The following is a 7,500-nucleotide window of genomic DNA, read 5'->3' on the forward strand; positions in this document are numbered from 1 at the left end:
GTGACGTAATATCTACACGTACGCGTACAGGTCTTTGCTACACGTTCGCTCATCTAGAACACTGTGATACCATCCTGAAGAAGAACATGAAGGAGGTCAATATGCGTCCGTGTGTTCTCCATGTCATGACCAGGCCACGTGACTGTCTAGACACCATGCAGGACGTCATTTTCACACCTGGATCACGACACGTTCATAATCGTAGGTAGAAATACGTCAATGTATTGTAAAAATCACGACAATTCTGAGACGGCGTCCTTCCTGTGTCGAGATTCTTATGGGTCATCATTGACTCGTACAGGTTTTAACACGGGTTTAGACAGTCCATACCGCTACTTGACCACGTACCAAAAATGAACAGCCTGGGTGCTCACTTGTCAAAGTGTTTATTTTTATTTTTAAGAAATCTTCTTCTTCTTCGTTCATGGGCTGAAACTCCCACGTTCACTCATGTTGTTGCACGAGTGGGGTTTTACGTGTATGACCGTATTGGCGTATCTGGCCCAAAATACACCAGTCATTAAAACTACTCTCCTCCTACATCTATGCGAAGTCCCAAGTGCCTAAGCCAACCAGAAGAGGCCTTAGGGTGGCCTTATTTGGGGTTGCTTTTGAGCTCTGATTTGACGGCTTTTTTGAGGTCCTGGGTGCAGTGAAACTTGTTGGCAAAAAGTCTGATTTTCAAACAGGGTATTAACCAGAAATCACGAGGGGTGTAATCAGGTCTGAAGAATGAGTGAGACAAAAATGGGATCATTTGGTCTTTTAGGAATGAAGTTACACTCCTTCTTTTGTGGAGAATGACATTTTCATGAAGGAGAAGGGCAGTCTGGGTTTCGCAGTTTGGTCGCTGACTGCTAAACTCGTAAGTAAGTTTGGGTAAAAAGGTTTCTGCATAGTACGTGACAATGACAGTACCGTGTTAGTAGACAGAAAATCGACTGCAACGGGACCTTCGTGGTCGAAAAATAAAGCGAATAGCCCTGTTTCTGCTTTGAAAACCTAGCTTACAAATGTGATGCATCTCGTCATTTTGGTCGAGACACGCTTTGTTTCTGCGTTTTCTGGCACTAAAGTAGAAGAAAACCAAAGTCTCATAATCAGTGACTACAGTAACAACAAATTTGGGTCTACTCGGTTCACAACGGTTGAGCAGATCGCGTGCAAGAGGACCCTGATGCTCTTTCCGTTCCCCTGTCAGCTAATGAGACACCCATTTTGCGGCCAGCTTTTGAAGGGGAAGAGCATTGAGTAGAATTCTCTGGACTGTTCCATATGAAAGTTTAAGTTTTGCACTTTATACTCGCATGTACACTTTTTAATCTTAGTTCTTAAATTTTGACACAGCACCTACATTATTCTCGTTTGAAGCGCTCGTCTGACGGTTTTTTGGCTTGTCCAGGCTAATTAGTTTGGGTACATGCCTAGGTGGGAGGATGCTCTTTTCCAGTGTTAAAGAGAGATCTTTTCTGGTTTACATATCGTTTAGGCCAAACAATTTATGTTGGTTTAGGGTAACATGACCCCCCAAAATAGGGTTGGTTGGTCGGCTTTTTTAATTTTTGTTTTTACATTTAGTCAAGTTTTGACTAAATGTTTTAACATAGAGGGGGGAATCGAGACGAGGGTCGTGGTGTATGTGTGTGTGTCTGTCTGTCTGTCTGTCTGTGTGTGTGTGTGTGTAGAGCGATTCAGACTAAACTACTGGACCGATCTTTATGAAATTTGACATGAGAGTTCCTGGGTATGATATCCTCAGACATGTTTTTCGTTTTTTTGATAAATGTCTTTGATGACGTCATATCCGGCTTTTCGTGAAAGTTGAGGCGGCACTGTCACGCTCTCATTTTTCAACCAAATTGGTTGAAATTTTGGTCAAGTAATCTCCGACGAAGCCCGGACTTCGGTATTACATTTCAGCTTGGTGGCTTAAAAATTAATTAATGACTTTGGTCATTAAAAATCTGAAAATTGTAAAAAAAATATTTTTTTTATAAAACGATCCAAATTTACGTTCATCTTATTCTCCATCATTTTCTGATTCCAAAAACATATAAATATTATTATTATTATTATTATTGTGATCATTTTTATGCGCCTAATCTAGATATAGCCCTAGGCGCTTACATATTAATTTCTGCCGTTTGAAATGGAATTTTTTTACAGACAGACAGACAAACAGACATTTTTTACACACAATATATAACGCATTCACATCGGCCAGTAAAGCTCAGTAGCCTATTAGGCGAGCATTCACCTTTCACGGCCTTTATTCCAAGTCAAACGGGTATTTGGTGGACATTTTATCTATGCCTTATACAATTTTGCCAGGAAAGACCCTTTTGTCAATCGTGGGATCTTTAACGTGCACACCCCAATGTAGTGTACACGAAGGGACCTCGGTTTTTCGTCTCATCCGAAAGACTAGCACTTGAACCCACCACCTAGGTTAGGAAAGGGGGGAGAAAATTGCGGCCTGACCCAGGGTCGAACACGCAACCTCTCGCTTCCGAGCGCAAGTGCGTTACCACTCGGCCACCCAGTCCCGTTATGTTATATGTTATATTTGGATTAAAAACAAGCTCTGAAAATTAAAAATATAAAAATTATGATCAAAATTAAATTTTCAAAATCAATTTAAAAACACTTTCACCTTATTCCTTGTCGGTTCCTGATTCCAAAAACATATAGATATGATATGTTTGGATTGAAAACACGCTCAGAAAGTTAAAACGAAGAGAGGTACAGAAAAGCGTGCTATCCTTCTCAGCGCAACTACTACCCCGCTCTTCTTGTCAATTTCACTGCCTTTGCCATGAGCGGTGGACTGACGATGCTACGAGTATACGGTCTTGCTGCGTTGCATTGCGTTCAGTTTCATTCTGTGAGTTCGACAGCTACTTGACTAAATGTTGTATTTTCGCCTTACGCGACTTGTTTATTCTTAATATCGGCATGGTTCACAAAATGTGCCATATATTTTTGTTTGGCCTTACACAGGAAAGACCGCACCTTTACTGATAAACTACACTAGGAACAAGTTGGACTTTTGGACAGGAAGCCATTCTCTGCGCATGCGCGTAGATGAGATGTCTTGGTCTTTGATCTTGGACGGAGTTTATTCTAAGAATTGCACGCGTGATGGAATCGTGCTCAAAGATAAAAAGTCATGCACTTTTGTTCGCGTTTAGTCACGGACAATCGACGTACGGCAAAGTACGTTTACTCACTTGGAATGGTAAATGACACTTCACGTTGAAAGCAAGGACAAGGCCCAGCCTGCTTCTGCGTCAAGACTAATTTATATACAATCCCGATAAGATTAGACGTATATTTATTGATTAAAAGACCCACAATGATGTGCTTGGCAACCTTAAAAAAAAGAAGAAAAAAGAAGAAGAATTCTTTTGTTTTTTAACAATGTTTGTGTAAGAAGCTGTCAATTTATTATTTAGATTTTAAAAGTTAGGTCTAGCGCCAAAACGAGGCTTCCGATTTGTTTAAATGTACTTCCTTTCTAACTGCACGAAATAAATTCTTTGAAAAGAAAAAAAGAAAAAGATTAGACTTCTATGTTTTATTCAGCGCACTAAAAAAAACAAATAAACAAAAAGGTAATAATAAAAATGCATGTTCCTGGCGTCCTGTTCCATTCCATAGTAAATGCTGTCTGTCTGTCTATGTCTCTGTTTGTCTCTCTCTGTGTCCTTGTCTATGTCATAGAGGAACAGGAAGAACTATCTCTCTATCTGGTTGGCTGTCTGACTGTCTATCTGTCGGTCGGTCGGTCTCTCTCTCTCTCTCTCTCTCTCTCTCTCTCTCTCTCTCTCTCTCTCTCTCTCTCTCTCTCTCTCTCTCTCTCTCTCTCTCTCTCTCTCTCTCGCTCACTCTCCCCTCAATTAGAATAAAATTAGAATAATACACAGAAAGTAAGAGTTCAGCACACAAAAAATGTTGAATGTTTTAAGTTGAAAATCCGATTCCTAGTTTCCGCTTCTCAGGTTTTAGGCTTAACTCTTTTCTTGTTTTCCTAATCCTAATCGTACCGCCAACACTAGAATTCTGGCATAGACCCAACGACCATAATTATGGAGCTAACGGCGATGTATTTAACTAGGTTTTCCTTTCATCAACTGTTTACAGCGAGATCAAATAAGACTTGACTTTGAAGTTATATAATGTGCGGGTTCTCCGGTATTTGATGATCTGGTATTGTTCTATTTTCAGGGACTAATACCGCCTTTGTTTTGTTTGACCTTAAATTATCTCCTCTTATTACGTAGAGTACACTGTCTTCGTTTTCCATTTTGAAAAAAACAACATGCATATGGCATTCTGTTTGTCAAATAATTATTTGGATACTTTTTCATGGTTTTTTCACCAGTTTTAGCTAAATAATCATTATTTAGAAGCTCATGTGCTAAATAAGTAATTGTTTATAAACAATGTAAAAAAAATTCTAAATATTTTTTTGTTTACGTAAACCATTCATTGTTTACGTAAATAATTCATTGTTTACGTAAATAATTCATTGTTTACGTAAATAATGTATTATTTACACAAATAATCACTTATTTCACAAAATATTATTTTTGGGTGGATAAAGTGAGCAGTTGCTAAATAAATCATTGTTTACCTATATAATGTATTATTTAGCAGATTCGCTAAATAATGAAAACTGCTTTCCCTAAACAATTCATTGTTTAGGGAAAGCAGTTTTCATTATTTAGGGGAATCAAGAATTGACTTCTAAGCTTCATTTTTACATTTAGTCAAGTTTTGACTAAATGTTTTAACATAGAGGGGGAATCGAAACGAGGGTCGTGGTGAATGTGTGTGTGTGTGTGTGTGTGTATGTGTGTGTGTGTGTGCGTGCGTGCGTGTAGAGCGATTCAGACCAAACTACTGGACCGATCTTTATGAAATTTTACATGAGAGTTCCTGGGATTGATATCCCCGAACGTTTTTTTCTTTTTTTCGATAAATGTCTTTGATGACGTCATATCCGGCTTTTCGTGAAAGTTGAGGCGGCACTGTCACGCTCTCATTTTTCAACCAAATTGGTTGAAATTTTGGTCAAGTAGTCTTCGACAAAGCCCGGACTTCGGTACTGCATTTCAGCGTGGTGGCTTAAAAATTAATTAATGACTTTGGTCATTAAAAATCTGAAAATTGTAAAAAAAGAAAATAATTATAAAACGATCCAAATTTACGTTTATCTTATTCTCCATCAATTGCTGATTATAAAAACATATAAATATGTTATATTTGAATTAAAAACAAGCTCTGAAAATTAAATATATAAAAATTATTATCAAAATTAAATTTTCGAAATCAATTTAAAAACACTTTCATCTTATTCCTTGTCGGTTCCTGATTCCAAAAACATATAGATATGATATGTTTGGATTAAAAACACGCTCAGAAAGTTAAAACGAAGAGAGGTACAGAAAAGCGTGCTATCATTCTCAGCGCAACTACTACCCCGCTCTTCTTGTCAATGTCACTGCCTTTGCCGTGAGCAGTGGACTGACGATGCTACGAGTATACGGTCTTGCTGCGTTGCATTGCGTTCAGTTTCATTCTGTGAGTTCGACAGCTACTTGACTAAATGTTGTATTTTCGCCTTACGCGACTTGTTTACATTTAGTCAAGTTTTGACTAAATGTTTTAACATAGAGGGGGAATCGAAACGAGGGTCGTGGTGAATGTGTGTGTGTGTGTGTGTGTGTGTATGTGTGTGTGTGTGTGCGTGCGTGCGTGTAGAGCGATTCAGACCAAACTACTGGACCGATCTTTATGAAATTTTACATGAGAGTTCCTGGGATTGATATCCCCGAACGTTTTTTTCTTTTTTTCGATAAATGTCTTTGATGACGTCATATCCGGCTTTTCATCAGAAAATGTTCGTAAATTTGTTTATTTTACAAGCTGAAATTGCCGTACGAAAAGAACTGAATGCGAAAACAAACAAAAGGTCAAGGTCATGACCGGGAGTGTTTAGTGTTTGCATTCTCTCCCTTGAAGTTGTTGAAAAAAAGTTTTCCGTCCTAAGTTTTCTATTCTGTCTCAACAAAAACTTTCTCTTTCCATTTCTCTTACTGCATGATTAAACTTTTTTTTATCTGTAAGTTACACAACACAACATAACTTGGTATATACGAAACTGGGTAATGTGTTGAAACCCCAACAACTAGTATCCACTGCCAGTATCAAAACCCACTGCCGGTATCAAAAGTTTCTGCTACAGCAACCGCAGCAGGACCAGGTCCGCCAGACAGAATGCCGCATATGGCATCAGCAGCAGCGCGTGAAAAAAACTTCCAAAATGTCTCTGGTTTCAATATTATCGTTCCTTCCTGCTCCCTCGGCCATTTTGAATTCCTTCGTGACGCGAAAATTCTCCGTAGTTTCGAATATGTTTTACTTTTCTCTTTGAAATGAAACGATTAAAGGAAGAGAAATGAAAAGACAGGCATGTTGTCGGGACATAAACAGAACAGAGAACATAAGGGGAAAAAACTGTGTTTCAACAACTTCAAGCAAGAAAATGCAAACACTAAACACTCCCGGCAGGGAAAAACCTTATTTGACCTTGACCTTTGACTGTGTTTGAGATCAGTTATTCTCGTACAGCAATTTCGGCTTGTAAAATAAACAAAATAATATCCAAACAACAGCTATTTTAAGATAAGAGTGTGTGGAGAGACCTTGTATTCAATTATAGTAATCACTGAAAGACATAAAACTTAGTTCAAAAGCGAATCCTAGAAACCCCTAAATAATGGAAAATGTGTTGGCTAAACAATTCATTGTTTACGTAAATAATTCATTGTTTACGTAAATAATGATTTATTTAGCAACATTGCTGATTGTTTATAAACAATGTAATATAAGTCTAAATAATATATTGTTTACGTAAACAATATATTATTTAGACGTATTTTACATTGTTTGTAAACAATCAGCAATGTTGCTAAATAAATCATTATTTACGTAAACAATGAATTATTTACGTAAACAATGAATTGTTTAGGTAAATAATGAATGGTTTACGTAAACAAAAATATATTTAGAATTGTTTTACATTGTTTATAAACAATTACTTATTTAGCACATGAGCTTCTAAATAATGATTATTTAGCTAAAACTGGTGAAAAAAACATGAAAAAGTATCCAAATAATTATTTGACAAATGGAATGTCATACATGCATGCTCCTCCAGCGATTTTTTTTTTTTTTTTTTTTTTTTCCAAGCACATCATTGTGGGGCTTTTAATCAATAACATGCATCCGTCTACAATTTATCATCATTCATCCATCAACATTTATAATAGATATGTTTGGCAAGTATACATAACACACAGCATTAGGGCATAACACACAGACGGACATATAACATACCGTTCTCCTACAAGTAAGGCCGGAGCTTAGCATAGCATGCAGATTACAATACTTGACATTATGGACGTATTACCTGCTTAATAATAATACAGTCAG

This window comes from Littorina saxatilis, linkage group LG12 (assembly GCF_037325665.1).
Source record: "Littorina saxatilis isolate snail1 linkage group LG12, US_GU_Lsax_2.0, whole genome shotgun sequence".
Classification (NCBI taxonomy): domain Eukaryota; kingdom Metazoa; phylum Mollusca; class Gastropoda; order Littorinimorpha; family Littorinidae; genus Littorina; species Littorina saxatilis.